Raw genomic sequence first — 17,544 nt, forward strand, 5'->3', positions numbered from 1 at the left:
AACAATAAATGTATAGAAAAAAAAATGTTAAGACAAATAACAATTTTGTTTATAGCGTTGATGAATATTTTAACGTTTCGTAACACATATATATATATATATATACTATATGGGGGGGCTATAATATATAGGTGCATATATAATATTATAATATGTAGAACGATCGGAATGTCTGTTTGTGATGTCATTTTTGACTGAAGGGAGGGGAAGGTGTGCGAGTGATTTTAAGAGCCGCACACGCAACTATATATAGAATGTGCAACTAAGGAACTCAAATTGTTTATAATTTATTTTTATTTCCAGCGCACCACTATAGACAACAGCGTCCTATAAAATATAACATAATAATATTATATAATATAGGTGTACATAAGACTCCTCGTCGTGTGCGATATACCATATACCACGTATAATGTATAGCGTGTATATTATGTGTTATGATAATAATATACGCGCACGTCGTGTTATATACATACACACTGCACGTATACTCGCATATCGTCGTCTTTATTATTATCGTACGGGATTCGCGCGTCGTGCGTTATGGATTCCACATTATATTATATTATATTATATGTGTGTATGGTTTTACGACGACTCGGCGTTATGTAGTGTGTACGAGATTTGTGTATAGGAATAAAAGAATATCGTATAGTATCACATTATTATCTGGACGCGTCCAGTCGATTCGATTGCGACGTGCCACGACGGCGCACCGCGCCGATCGTAAAACAAATGGTTTTTATTTATCGTCGCAGTCCTCTCTCCCGATGTAATATTTTACGTCCCGTCATTATATATTATTTATATATATAAGTATATATTATGTGTATGTTTTCTTTGGGGACCGGCAGTATAGCTTTTCGGTCGGGATATTGCTCGCTGCAGCGCATTTACATCCGTCAATATTATATTATTGTTATTACTATTATTATTATTATTATTATTATTATATGTGTTGGCGGCGAGACGACAAAACTATACGCGTATATACACCATGTCGGAGATCGAGAAAATTCGTATTTTTTTCTCCCGTCGCATCCGTACACTCTCGATCCGTTAACACTGTTATACGATAACACCTATACCTACTTATATACGTTTTGGTTATTATTATTATTATTTTCTACTCCGGTCTTCTCTGCGCCCTCGTCGCGGTGGTGTGCACCCGCCTTCACGGTTCAAAACACCCGGTACACCGCGTCCAATCGACCTCGAGACGCGCGCGATCGCTGCTTTATTATATATCATATTATTATTATTATTATTATTATTAAGTATATAATATACGCGGTGTCATTATTCGATGTCGGTTGATCAATGCGAGATTTTCGGGTGGTACCCGTAGGTTTACAAATTATTACGTGTACACTATACTACACATATTGTATTGTATCGGTACATAAAGCTGGACCGTCGCGGACTTAACGAATAGGATACGCCACCGGCTCACCATCCCGCCCGCGTCGTCGGACGTACAACGGTTTTTGTGAACATTATGTAATACAATATGATGAGAATTAAACCATTTCTTTTGGAAATCGTGTCGACGTTACGGCGAGTCCGATGGCACACACGTGAAACGTTTAAACCTCATATTACACAGTTATTGCTATAATTTATGATTATATTATATCGCATTCGACCGATGCCATTGTATTGTTTGCGGGCATGGCACCTTTTCTTCGTCAAACGTGCGCCCGACCGAGGTGACGCGTTAAACGTAAAACCATGTGTTTGTGCTTATTTTCATGACCGACTTGATCTCGGCGACCTGTGACAATATTATTATTAGGGTACACCGAAAATCCGTCAGACACGTTTACCTAATATCTCAGTTGACGCACTACTAAATTATAAATAAGTAGGATACGTACCAGATCCTTTTCAGAAACGAACGGTTTTGACTTCTTCGTCGTTTTTATTTTGTTGTTATTATTATTATTAATATGCGTTATTCGAGTCAGATATTATTATATTATATAAAATAACTGACGTAAAATCGATATAGGTACCTCCTAATCTTCGACGGAGATCTAAAAATAAAAATAAAAATGTCTACCAAAAGCGAAATGTGAACGACACTAATTATATGTTTACACAGGTTAAGGGGTGGACTTTTTTTTTTATTATTTTTATTATAAAACATTTTAAAAATAAAAAAAGCACCGTCGCGTGCTGACCAATTTTACAAAAATAAAGTACCCGCGTATACATAAGTAGAACACTGTATAAACGATAATGAATTTAGTATAGGTAACTTTTTTACAGGAACGTATACGTTTTATAGGAGCCAATAATATTAAAATTAAATCTGATAAAAGTGCACAATGTATAGTTATTTTTACACAACAAATATAATAATATGTACATAAAAAAAATTATATAATATTTAATATACATTATATTATATGTAGGTATATTGTATAATATAACGTTATTAATATTCATAACTGACCTCTTTGCATCGCCCGCCGCCGACAATGTCATGTAAAATAATGTACACCTATACCTATATATTTTATGAGTTTTTTAAACCAATGAGTGATAAAATAAAACTTATAGCATTACCTGAAAAACTGCAATCCATCAGATGATCGCTCGCTTCATGACGTGACAGACAGGCATAGCGTGTTCTTTTATATATAACATAAGCTTTTTCATCAGATTTTATTAGACGGTTTTATTATTACACATATATAATATGTAGAACCTATTTAATATTTTTCTGAGCAATTAAAATTTAATTTAATCCCTCGGTCACATTTTTTAATACTATAAGAGAAAACATAATACAGTACACATATATATGCGAAAAATAACTAATAAACACCACTTTAGATATATAATGTCTAAAAATAGTTGACTATAAAAAAAAAAAATCCTTTGAAGAAGGATCACACGTGCAGAAGCGTATACATCATGAGTATTTCTTAGTTTCTTACCCGCAGAGGAGGCTGTTGCGTATCAATTTATCAATGACACATAATCATAATGTGAACGAGACATCAACAAAAACCAGCGACACGTCAACTTCAAATACTGCTATTATTTTAATTATACTTATATAAGTGTTTCTTTGTTGATGTAGAAAAAAAAATGAAGAATAAACTATCATAAAACGGAAAATGGCAATGTAACATTCTATGCGTAGGTACCTACAGTTATAAAGTATTATATTAGTTGAGATAATTTATTTATTTACAGTTTATTATTTCTTACACACGACACATTCGAAATATCATATAATGAATAAATGATAACATTTAAAATGTGAACAAGAGTTTTTGATTCAATAATTGAAATGGAAGTATGTATAGGTTAGGTTAGGTATACCTAATACGACGTACAGTAAAATGATAATGTAGGTACATCATACATTATTTAAGGTATAGACAATTTAATAAATAAAACAAAATAATAAATAAATATTTTTTAAAATCTAATAACGATAGTCTAACAATATTATGGTTACCTATTGGTAAAAATGTATTTTTATAACACGTTTCCACCTCAAAATAAAATAGGTATATAAAAATTATGTTTTTTATAACTACTTTGGCGGATTTCAGTTTGAAAACAATTGACATAGTCACATAGATAATATATTTTAAATTGAAGTGTGATATTTGTTCACGTTGGAATATAAACTAAATATAATAAAAAAGTACGTGTTTTCATTTTTTTTAAAAAGCCCATCGAAACTCTTATTATTTTTTTCTCCATTGTATTGATCTCTTTCTCTTATTCCCTCAAAAAAATAAATATACAGTAAACATAAAAACCTTCACGCACGTCCCAAACCTGTAAAAGACAAAAACCTGTCAAATAACCAAAAAGTGCACTCAGAAATAAGAAATATATTACTCTAGTAGCGCCGGCTATACTTTAGACCAAAGTTATTTATTTTTTTTTTTTTTGTTTTATTTGTTTTATTTTTATTACGTGAATCGGAAACCGTACAGACCTTTTGACCCGCTACACTCTCGAACGAAAATGTTCAATCCAATTAAAAAAAAACGTACCAAAGAAACAATTTGTCTTAATTATATAATATTTCCTTAAAATTATTTTAGTAATTAATGGTTTTTTCTATACAAATGTAATAGACTTTGCGCTCGCGATATGAAAAAATTATTAACTTTTATTAGTCTCAAGTCCTAGTTGTACATATTATATAATACTCGTAATTTATAATTGAAAAGAAATAGTTTACTCGGAAATCTATAAAATAATAATATATTAGTGATGTTGTACCGTATTATAAACGTTTAAGTACTTTCTAGAATGTAAAAAACTCAAAAGTCAAAAGTCTTAACACTATATTTTATACATAGGTAATAAAAGTAAATCTATAAAATCATGAGTATACCAAGAAATGAAAAGTTGCTTACATATACATTTATAAAATTGTATTTTCGTCTAAAAATTATATTACAATATTATGTACATCCAATAATTTAAAGTTGATGAATCACTGAAACGTGAATTTAAATTTATACTTAAAATTATATGTATATTATTACAAGAGTATAATAATATTGCATTTAAACGAAGTCTTTGTTTTATTAAAAATTGGCAATAATATTTTATTGTTAACCTAACATAATGAATGAATCTTTTGGAAATCATTTTTCACTCCAACGAATCCCCAATTCACCGCGTTATAGGCAGTGAACTTTTTCGAAAACTCAACTGAAATAACCAAACGTTGATTACTTGCAAGAAATTCTCGATAAAAGTTAACCACGTCCAAAAGCACTATCACTCTGCATATTTTATGGATGTTTCGTATATGTGGATGCTTTTTTTTTTATCTCGACGTTTTTAAATTTAAGGTATATAGATTAAAGAAATATAAAACATTGGGAACAAGTTTACGTGTTAAATTGCATTTGAAATGCAAATATACATGCACACGTATAATATGATTTATGATTTTATTGAAATTGCGTAAAATCGAATTCATATAAAATAATAAATAATAAAATTACAAAGTTTAAATCCAATTCTAATTTTAAAAATGATTTTCACATCCGCAAAAAAAAAAAAAAATATAGTAAATATGTCTTGAAACGTTATTATATGCACATAATGTAAGCGTGTATACAAATACCAATATCTACGAGGAATTGAAATTTTATCGATTGGACCGAGCTGCACGAAGACAGCGTATCCGGATCTGCCACGACGTGTTTTACGCGTTTAGATAATATTATAATGGCACTTCTCGTGCGTTTACGTTGATCGCGTAATAATACTTTGTCACATCCTCGATCGGGTCGATATATATTCAAGACACCGATTTTCACGAAAACCATTTCTCGGCGTACGCATTTCGGTGTTTCGGAATCTCCTATCGCGACGCACAATAATATACTGCGTACACAGTTTACTATATACGCTGTCATATATATATATATATATATTATGCATTATACAATAGCCCAATCCGAATCAATTCATCGCACATGTCATCTGTGTGTACACACTCTCTCCCGTTCCATTGTTTCGCACATAATTTCATAGGTACCAGCTATAGCATACGCGTGAGAATGTTTTATAAATGATAAATTGTTTATTGAGCATTCATTGCATATTGATCAGACATTGTTCTCGATTCGAGCGCGCTATATATCAGCGAGCGCCGCACCGGTGCACCGGCCGTTTTAAGTGCTCCGGATCAGCGTGAAAACAAGTAAACATACACACTGTAGCGTGATGAAAATTCGACGGCGAACGGATCCGGGACATTTGATCAGGTGGTCTCGTATTGTTCAGCCGGCGGCGGCCACCTGTAATCGCGTGATGAATTATTGGCAGTCGAACCCGAAATAATATATATAATTAATAATAATCATTATTGTAAACCGTACAGTATAATAATATAGACTATATAGACAATCGGTCGCAAAACTATAGCGTAAACAGGTAATAGGTGACTATATAGTCAGACAACGTAGGTATTATTATATTATAGTTTTTAACCTTGTGTCGTACATCCGCACGAACGCAAACGATTGGAATCGATATATTATGATATAGACGTGTTGTAGTGATGGTTATATTATTCCGAATCGTTAAGCCTCGGCGGGCGATTAAATGGTTTACAGTAAATTATTACTTGGAAATAATAGAAATTAACTAAAATTACGCAACAACAGAACACTTAAAAAAAAAATGTAGAATATTAAATATTAAAAATATCTTCATTGGTTATACTCGTACGCGTATAAAACTATTAAAACTCTCGAGGCGCCGACCTCTTTATTACCTGACTAAACTGATAACAACAAAAAAAAAAAAAAAAAAATATTAATATTGTTAGATATACATACACACTACACGACGACTAGATATTTCTTTGGTCTACATTGTAATATAAGTTTTGTTATACAGGTACAGTTATTATGTTTTTATTTATTTATTATTTTTTTTTCTTTTATCGTGGCTAGCAATCGTATACTGTAGATGCAAAGTAGGTACTCACTGCGTGTACGTAAAATAGACGTAAACATTGAGGTGAAAAATAATAAATTAATGAATGAATGACAAACGACCAAAACGCATTGACGTATAAAAAGACATTTACGCACTTGGGAAATCTAATCTCTATACTATATTATTTTATAATGAACTTTTCCTGTGCGATAAGTTACATTAATAATCCCGAAGTATTCAAAAACGATTTCGGTTTTATGTTAGCGTTTCGGTATGGAATTTGCGTCACCAACAAATTATCCGATCGAGTTGAATTCTATATTCTTTTTTTTATTCTTCAAGATGATAATGCTCCCCTACCACTGAATATAATATCATGTTCGTGTGAGGTCCTATGATTTCATAATTTTAAATACAAATTGATTAAATATAGTTAAAATATTATGTTCTTCTTACATAATTAAAATATCAATAATAATACGAAAATACATAATTTTATTTTTATATTTATACATAAATATAATACAATGTACCTAATACCTATACAAACGTGTAGTTTTTTTTCCATCTTGAAAGAGTTACTGTTTGAAATTTTTATTTCTATGATTGGAATATATAGTAAATGTTTGAACTGATATATGAGTGTGTTGCTTATGTTAATTTTTCATGTATAATTGGTACTTTAATAATATTAAAAATGCAATCAAATAAATAATAATGTAATATAATATATTAATTGCAAGCGTATTACCAGCTATGTCGAGTTATTATTACATTGTATTTATGACTGATGTTATATAATTTATAAAGTTAAAACTAGTATTCGTAATATACACTGTAATTATTCTATATTTAAATTTCTCAGGGACTTAATCCTTTTTTTAACAGGTATTTTAGTTATTATTATTCATTGGATTCGTCCTTTATCCGTTATATAATTCTAGATAAAGTGCATATAAAGTTCCACGATAAATTTCTAACGCATATCAAATTCTTAAGTCTTAAAATAAATTTTCCTAGAATTATTATAAACTTTACAAAATTAAGGTGGAGTATTATGTTTTTGGTTTTATTAATATTTTCGTTATGCCACGGGCCACGGCATACTTAATGACATATCCTCCATCACACGTGACCATCGAATAATTCCACGTCAAACCCAGTTTACTATATAGGTATTAGGTATTATGTAAGAAATGTGCAAGCGATGTGTGTGTTTAACAATTGACGACGTTAATAACATAACATTTGAAATTATCCCTTTATAATATTATCGGAAAAGATATTTTTTTTATTTTCACTTTTCTCTTTACCCAAACGAAACATGATATCATAATTTGTACGTCTGTAGAGACGTGCAGATGCGTAGCGAAACGCAAATATATAGGTATAATATATATATATATTCGTATCCAAATAATAATGTACAGCGTATATACGTGGAAAATTCATACCACGTGTGTATAGGCCTATTATCTGTATATACATACATACATACATACATACATATAATTTATAAATAATATTATATATACCTACGCGCGTCATTGCGGGTGTTAACGATATACACGTCATACATATATACATGTACAACATATACATATGTATATGTATATATATATATTTGCACGCGAATCGTAGACACAACGAGAGTGCAGATAAACCGCAAAACACTAATGTATACACGGTCTACCGGCGGCGCCGGTGTTTCGTCCAAATAGCGTTTCGATTAATAATTTATATAAAATAAAATATACGCGCTTGAACGAACGCTGCAGCACACACGCGATGTATAAAAATTATACACTACCCGGCAAAGTACACTTGACTACGAATTCATTTTCTCAGAATTTCGTACAATTTTTCGTACCCGTGTACCCCTATACATGATTTACAATAAAATAAAATATATAATATATATATGCACACATCACCCGCCGGCGTAGAGGGTGGTGATGGTGGCGGTGGTGGTGTGCGGTGGCTGTGTGTATATCGATTAACTCCGATATTCGGACGGACTCCGTCGCGCGAGCGTTATTCGCGAACCGCTAAGACTTCGCAACGCGCCCAGCAGAGTATACGCATTATATACCTACACACATAATGATGACATACAAATATAAAAATTATGCCTCTACAAATATAGTACAGTAGAACCTCTCGATTTAACCGTCAGTCTCGGGACCAGAGCTTTGGCGGATAATCGAAAAGACGGTTAAACGAGCAACAACAGTTTTTTCAAACATACATACATATTATTTATTATTATTTTTTTAGTAATAATTATGACGTACATATTGATGATACACACAAAGAGACTATAAAAACGCGAACGGTCAAGCGAACGAACACACGTGTAATGTATAACTAACTGATTTTTCAAAAACAAAATCGCAATTAACTATTTTTATCTCACCCATAAAATATATACATATGTACCTATCGCTTATATCTAGTAGATGTTGCCGGAAAGTTTCGGTTTATACATATTATTATTTATAACCTACTCGTATACACAAGGCGATAAGATTTTACTGTAACGCGTAAGTATAGTCCGTGCAAGTGCAGCCTGACGGTTAACCGAGAAAGACGACTAATCGGAGAGGTATATAATATATATATATATATATATTCGCGTTTTTAATATTCTTCGATTCGTGTGCACGTAGACTGTAATATATATATAGGCAGTGGTTTTGGGGGAGAAAAAAATCACAAAATCGGAACGAACGCCGTGTGCGCGCACACTCAAATCTGTTTCGGACGCCTCGATATCGTCATTTATTCGGAAGCCGCCTAACACGACATGAGGCTTGTTTGCTGATTTTCCATATCATTATAATATAATATACACCCTCCGCGCTCGCGGTGGAAAAACTAAACGGTTTTTAGGTTTTTCGTTATTTATATAGTACAGGTTTTGCCCGTTTAAACACGACTTTGCGTTTTCCGGGCGCGCCGTTAAATAATATTATTATAATACCACCGTCCGCCGGCTGATAAAACGCGCAAAAGGCGTCTCGCGTCTTACACACGTCCTTACCTTTAACACGACATTATAATATTGTATAAAGAGTGCATCTGCGCGCGTGACGGTTTCGTACCGCAACACGTCTGTAGCCCATAATAATATAATATAGGCTGTCGCGCGGATAACACCACTATATTTTTTATGTTTATTGGACGGGCGGCAGTGGCGATATCGCGTTACGGCGACGAAAAACACGCTGTGGCGAGTGCGTGCGCGCGCATAATATCATCAGTCGGACAGACCGGAGGACGTGCCAGAAACGAGAATACGAGCGGGCCAAAAATCGCTAGAGATATTTTTACCTATGTAGGTATACGCGTGTGTAGTCGTTTAAAATGACGTGTGTACGCTTAAACGCGTAATATATTATCGTACGTTGTAGCTAGTCTACTGCTATGTAGGTATGTAACGATTCCAAAATGAGACAATTACATAGGTACATTTTATAATATATTATTATTAGAAAACTGCGATCCTCGGCCTAGAATATAATATTATGTGATTGGCGGCAATACACTGCAATATTCCATTTATCTGCGAGCTTTTATATCAGTTATTGTGTATACGATATTATATGATGACTTATATAACAATCGATATTATTAAGTCACCGAGAAAACGTCACGAGTGTGCGCCTCTGTGGAAGGGTAAAATCTAGCAAAAAGGTATATCAAATCGTCCAGAACACCGCCTATATGGTATCGTGGCTTTTAAGAAGCTTTCCGGCGCAAAGTCATATAACTATGGGCGTTTTGTCGACGTTTAATCTATTATCGGTAGGTATATTATACTATATTCACGTTTTTCTATTATCACACTTTCTATTATACGAGTATTCCTATACTTGGAACTATAGGGATTTTTATGTTTCGTTTATTAAAAAGGATTTTTTTTTTTTAATTATATATATACCTTTTTAAAATGTCCTTTAGGTACACTTAGAATAATAAATGCGATACAAGTTTAGTCTTTTTTATGTTGTATAGATATATATGTTAATGGATTAAATATTTTTTTGAAATTGTATGATTCAACGCTAAGTCATCATATATCACTAATCACTATCACTATTGTTTTATGATTTCTGTCTAGCTATCATAAGTATTACATCATAATATGAGTCAAGTAATACAAATATTTGCATAAACATTAATAATCGGTTTTTATTTGTATTATTATAAATAACATAAATACCAAACTAAACAATAGGTAGTTTTGTTTTATCAGAAATATGAATGAATGAGTGTGCCAACTGTAGGAAAAATCAATTGCAGTGTAAATTGATTTTTAATTTAGTAATTAGTTTTATATTTTATCAGAATAACTAAACAATATTGAATGTATTGTATATGTATATCGTATTATATGGTATATAATATATTATTTAATCGTATAATATATATAACATTAATAATACGTCATAATATGCAGTTATAAGATAATAAATATGTATATATTTAACAATCTATTGGATCATTATCACTTATTAAGTATTTAAATACTTATTAATGGGCGATTGTAAACTCTCCCGGTGGTAAACTCTCCCGGGTCTAGTCCAGTACTACTTGACGGAAACATGTAAACTATCCCGGGTGTACTCCTGTACTATACCTGACGGAAACATGTAAACTCTCCCGGGTCTTCAGTACTACTTATTTAATTTAATAAAAATCATAAAATAAATCTAATATAAATTTAAGTTTCATTTAAAAATAGTCAACCAATTAAATACAAGTACAATTAAAAAGTTTAAAAAAATATAATAATAAAATAAAAATGTTTAAATTTAATTTATTTTGATAATAGAAATACACAGACTTTAAAAAACTTATATGGTATCTATTTTTAATCTAATATTTTTTCCTTATTTTTTGTGATACGGTTTTTACTTGTTTTGTTTAATTTATTGCAATTTTGAATTTTAATGTATATTTCAGTTTGAAAATGTTGACCCGGGAGAGTTTACCACCGCCCCTATTAATATAGTTGTTTTCGAATAGTATAATAATTATTATAATAATAATACAACTGGCGTATTATTGATGCACTGCAAATAGTTTCAGTATAGGTAATCTTATAGTTTCGAGGTAACCCGACGAGATTCATGCGTTCGTAATATATGTCTGGAATCTGGATCACTATACACCTTAAAGGAAGACTAAAAAGCAAGCACCTCTCTATCACTCGATATCGACGGAGTGCGTCACGTAATAATATGGCGGCGCAACTGCTGCTGCTGCTGCTGCTGCTGCGGTTACCCGTACATATAACAACACTACAAAACAATAATATGACAGACATACATCGTGTAATCGTATACTGTTGGAGATCATAAGCTTCAATGCGATTGCCGCCGACGTAAAACAATATTAATTATAATATAATATATTATTGCGTAATACGCATTGAACGAGAGCGAGAGAACAGAAGCGACATTAAAACGACAGCGGTGGCGGTCGAGTATAAACGATTCGCGTGCGCAGTGTATATTATAATTGTATGTGTAGGTGTGAAAAAGAAAAAAAAGAGATAGTGAGGGACAGACACTTCCACGTATAATACTTTTATTGTATTGTATTATAATATTGCGCAGACGATGATATTAGAATTTCCGCTTCCGAAGTACTTACCAATTACAATCGTTTTGCGGAAAGACGAGTCGGAGGAGGAGGCGGCGGCGGCGGCCAGTCGCTTTGGCGGCAATATCGTATAATTATTATTTTACCTACATATGGTTACATGTACGTAATAGGATTATAATAATATCACGACATCACATATGGTTACCAAATAGTATATAATCATGACCCCGACGAGCATTAGGTATATACTATAATAATATAATGTAATAATTAATTGTAATCGGACGCGACCGGCCAAAAATCGTCAGCGGACACGCACACCGGTTGTCGTCAATGATATATATTTATAATTAGGGTATACCTATATACGATTGTGTGTATTATAATGAACTGGAACAGCCACAGCTGCTTCTACCGCACGCGATCTTTTATACCACAACCGCCACTGCTGCTGCTGCTGCTGCTGTTACAGTGGCGCCCGAGTGTTGAATGTTCGAGGATTTTCGTTGGTAATAAAATCTTTTTCGAGGCCGCCCCACCTTACCCGTTCATCTACCCCAAAAATAATATATATTATAAAATATAATTATTCTCGATACGATTATTATTATTATTATTAAGATTGGTCTCGCGGACTGTACTTGACAGCAGCGGTTATTACTTATTTCTATACAGGTATATATATTATAAATTGTTGTGTTATAAGTTTAGACGTGTTTCGTGAATATTTATATATAATATACATAAAGAGAGAGAGAGATCACGTGATTGTAAAAACTAAAAAGTTACCGCACCCACTCACGCCGATTACCATCAAGCTAAAAAGTATATATATATTACACGTGTGCGAATTTGGAACAAGGGTAGGCCTTGTTATCGTCAGAGTTACCCCGGGAGGGTTGCGGGGAGCACTGTCGGGACTCGGGAGAAGAAAATCGTAATTCTACAAGACGCACATTACCGGCCGAATTTCCCGTTTGTTCGCGAAAACATTCCACAGCCGTCCAATCGGTACTCGTATTACGTATTTAACACATGACACGGCGCAATAATAAAGTTCGTTGTCTCCGCGTATACCTGTCTCACCGCGTTCTCGTGTGTGTATAAAATATTGTACGCTGCAAAATTGGATTCCGTACATATCGAAAATCTCAAGTCCCGCCAGAGTTGACATAGAAACGTGAGCGTACCCACTACCTACACAGAACTGTGTACTGCACAGGCCTGTTATAAAATGTATAGAAGAATAGAATTCAATCTATAAACGCGTCGTCGCGACTTTCATTTTGTTTTTTTCAAACGATTCATAAATATTTAAACCGTCCACATTTTTGCTCTTGCCATATTTTCCATTATCCCCCGTGAATTCTACGTGAAAGATCCATAATGTCAGTCGTGCTGTAATCGTTGTCATTTTAAAATCATATATTATATTATGTATCTTTACTTGGTATTGTATTATTTTATGCAAAAATAAATATCGTTACGTTAAATATATTTTTTTCTTTTTATTCTTTTTTTAAATTTATACATTTTATTTATAAATCTAAAAATGAATCTAAATATTTTAAAAATGTATCTATCATGCATAGAAAATTAAAATATAGGTAAAAGTGAAATGTTTCAAGTATCAAACGTTAATCTCTTATGAAAAATAACTAAATAACAAAATAATTCAGTCTAAATCCAGTTTTTAGTAAATATTACCTTTTTTTCGTAATTTCTCATTATTTTAAAAAAGTACTCGACAGGGTGCTGACATAATCACTGTAGATCACTGTAAAACCATCGCTAAGCTCAGAATCAAACACATATTATCATTGTATGACCATTGACCAATGCACTCATACTTTCCCTCAAAAATTAAAAATACAACATATCGAAATGATTAACACAGTGTTATTAATGCATCCCATACGAGTTGTGTTGTTATAAAATAATAGAATAAAAATATTCACGAATTTGCTGTGTTGATTGGTTCAGCGTTTAATTTCAACTCAATACTAAAGTAAAAGTTATACTCAACTAATCAGAGCTTCAAGTTTTCCTTGGAATGCTTACGCTTATATTATTGGCAGAACTTTTCTAAAATTATTACTTTGTTATAAAATTCAAAGGTGGGCGATAAACGCTAATATAAATATATATTAAAATATATTCATTTTAAATAATACTATACCGTAAATATAATATTTGTATAGTTTTATACCGTAAATATAATATTTATATAGTTTTGTGGAAAAAAATACTATAATACAAGTAGGTTGAAATAGACAAGGTAAAAGAAATGAACATCTTTTAACAATCAACGATTCCACAATTTATAAAATAGACATTCCTAAATGTCATCTATGTCTACGGTTTCGTCAGTATAGAGATGTGCCTTTTAAAAAGTGTTATTCCAAGAATAAACAAAATCATTGAAAAGCAATATAACTGATTCCTGCTGGAAATTTAAAATGCATTAGATAAAGAAAAAAAAATATATATAAGATACGAAGATTTTATATACGCTGCTTCCAACCGCCTAAAGTAAAGAAATTACCTATAAGTAAATATTTTATAGGATTTATTCGTTTAGACTTATCAAGTTTGTGTGTTCGTACAATGTTTGTGGTATTTTTTACTACCTATTTACAATAGTAAATAAGTAAAACTTTTATTAAAAGATAAAATATATCAAACTCACATTTCTATAAAATAGATTATTCTTGCATAGTTCTGTTAATTGTGTATATGTTTACAAATACGAACTTTCTATATTTTTGTTTAACGTTCACTAAAAATAATGGATTTTCTAAGTCTTGATATTTTTTATAATTCACTATGAGCAGTATAATATGATTTTTACTTCTCTCATTTCCAGTTAAACATTCTCATTTTGATTAAATAGTATAATGCTGATTATGTAGAAATATATATTTTGCTGCTTCCGGCACAATGAAATTTTATTGTTTTGTAATAATCAAACATTTTAATAAACTTCGACGTATTAACTAAATTGTTCATATTATTATTATAGATACACAGCAAGATTAAAACAATTTTGTATACCTATAACAATACTTAAAACAGCTCATATTTGGGATCAATTTTCGGGAGGGGGGTTATAATATTTATGATACATGAATTAAAAAATACATTTTAAAATTTATATAGTTAGTTTGTTTCTACTCTAAAATATTCTGGGGAGGTTTGAACCCCAAAACCCCCCTCCACCCTGAATACGGGCTTGTCTTCAGAAAATAGCAACCAATGTTCAACTACAGTTTTATCCTATTAGCTTATTTTATATTTATTATACATACTTTAATACATATTTTTTTAAATTCTAATACACAATATTAATACTCGTATTATGATATTTATGTTTTTTTTTTCTGAAGCCACTTTTTCAAATAGAAAAAAATGATTCATTTAACAATTTCAATATAGATTTCTAATGGAAAATTATATCTAATATGTACTTTGATGAATTAAAAATAAAAATTTCTCAATAACTTTTGAAATAATTGTGGGAAAAAAATACAAATATTTAACCTTGGTTATAAAAAAGTAACACTGACTCCGATCAGAATCGTTTTAAATCGTGCAGTAAAACGATTAACACATCACCCATTACAGTATATAGGTACTATACTTAATACACTTGACACCTTCTCTTCAGCAGAACGGTTACATACTTTTTGACTTTTTTTATTTATTTCTTATCAAATGTTATTTTCTCTGTATTGTATAGTTATTTAAAATCATTAGATATTTAGCATAATACGAATTATAAGTGTATATATAATTTGTAAAAATTTTGTTTTACTTTTTCTAGCATTTTTATAAAATCGATTGATTTGAGATTGTCTACAACTGTTGTAGTGATCAATTATTTTCGATAAATTCTCGGTACACTGCGGTGATAACGATTGGCCGAAAAATATGTACTAACAATTTGACATTTTGACGATAGATACATTATATATACTATGTATAACATAATATATAAACAAGTAAATTAATTCCGATCTCTGCATATCGTCATACATTATTGTATATATAGATATTGGAATCCCCAATATATATATATATATATTGTAACATGTATAAGTACGGAGGGCATGATGTCTAGAAAGTTCCAAAACCCTATACGTGTATATAGAAGGGATCACATTTTATGATAACATACAACGATTTAAGATTAATTTACACGTTATCATATTCTGTGATCACCGCTACAAGTTAGAGTTTCTAAAAGTTTATAGTCATATTCTGTGTGTTTAAAACATGCATAATATAATGTGTACACAGTGATTATTTTTAAATTTAATGTGAGCTACATTAGCTCGTCGACGTATAAAATATAAAGTATAGCGTTGCGTAAATATTTTTCACGTCGTTTTATTTTTTGGGCAAATACGTATTCGTGTGCTGTCTTAATTTTAAAATGATTTTTATCAAACTATAGAATTTCGTTTTTATTTATTTATTTATTTTTATTATTATTTTTTTTTTTTTTTGAAAGCCGAAGTACATAATATAATATAATAAACCCCCTGCATGTCTAGTGTTTTCTTTTTTTTTTTTTGATTCTTTTTTTTACGCATTCGATATAAAACGCGTACACGCTTTATTTTAATAATAAAACAAAACAATAACCTCAACAACCAATTTTTGTGTAAAGAGTTGTATGCGAGGTTCGTTTTACGTTCTCGGAACAAACGACCATTAGGTACTTACGTGGCTATTCGAATTTCAAATTACACATTTTTATTATGGTCGTTTTGAAAATAATATAAACGAACGTATAATAATTGGTGGTATTTCTATTATCCCGTATCCGGGTGACCTTTACACACAGTGCAGAACCGTGTGAGAAAAGCATGTATATTATATATAATATCATGTACGATAGTATATATATAAATATAGGTATAGATAAATAAATCATATTAAACTATAAGTACCGATGATATTAATATCTAAACAGTGAATATGAAAAATTACAACTTATCTGGTCTGCTGCTCTTAAGACTTACAGAGAGGTCGTTGTTACATTAAAAATAAATAACGATATATGTGCGGTGTATACGGGCAGGTACAACAGCGGTCGAATAACGCCAAGTCATCGGTTAAAGTAGCTGTGAAAAAAAAAAAATAGAAAGACGATATGGGAACGATACTCGGCCATGATACTATAATAGGTATGTGTATACTGTGTATAGTGTTGTACGCGCGCGTATAATTAAAAAATTGTACAAATCGTACGATATTGCAACGATTTGTTTGTCCCGCAATAATATTATTCACGCCTTTTGTCTATACAATTGACAGCTGTATACATAACTACATTTGTATTTATAATATAATAATGGTAGCTAAATAAACTTTAAATTATCGATTGTCGAAACTTGTACGCAATACGCTTATTTGTATAGGTTATTTTCGGCTTTGAAAAATCGTTAACTATATTTAATGGTAATGGTTTAGTACTTTTCGGCA

Source organism: Rhopalosiphum padi, chromosome 3 (assembly GCF_020882245.1).
Source record: "Rhopalosiphum padi isolate XX-2018 chromosome 3, ASM2088224v1, whole genome shotgun sequence".
Classification (NCBI taxonomy): domain Eukaryota; kingdom Metazoa; phylum Arthropoda; class Insecta; order Hemiptera; family Aphididae; genus Rhopalosiphum; species Rhopalosiphum padi.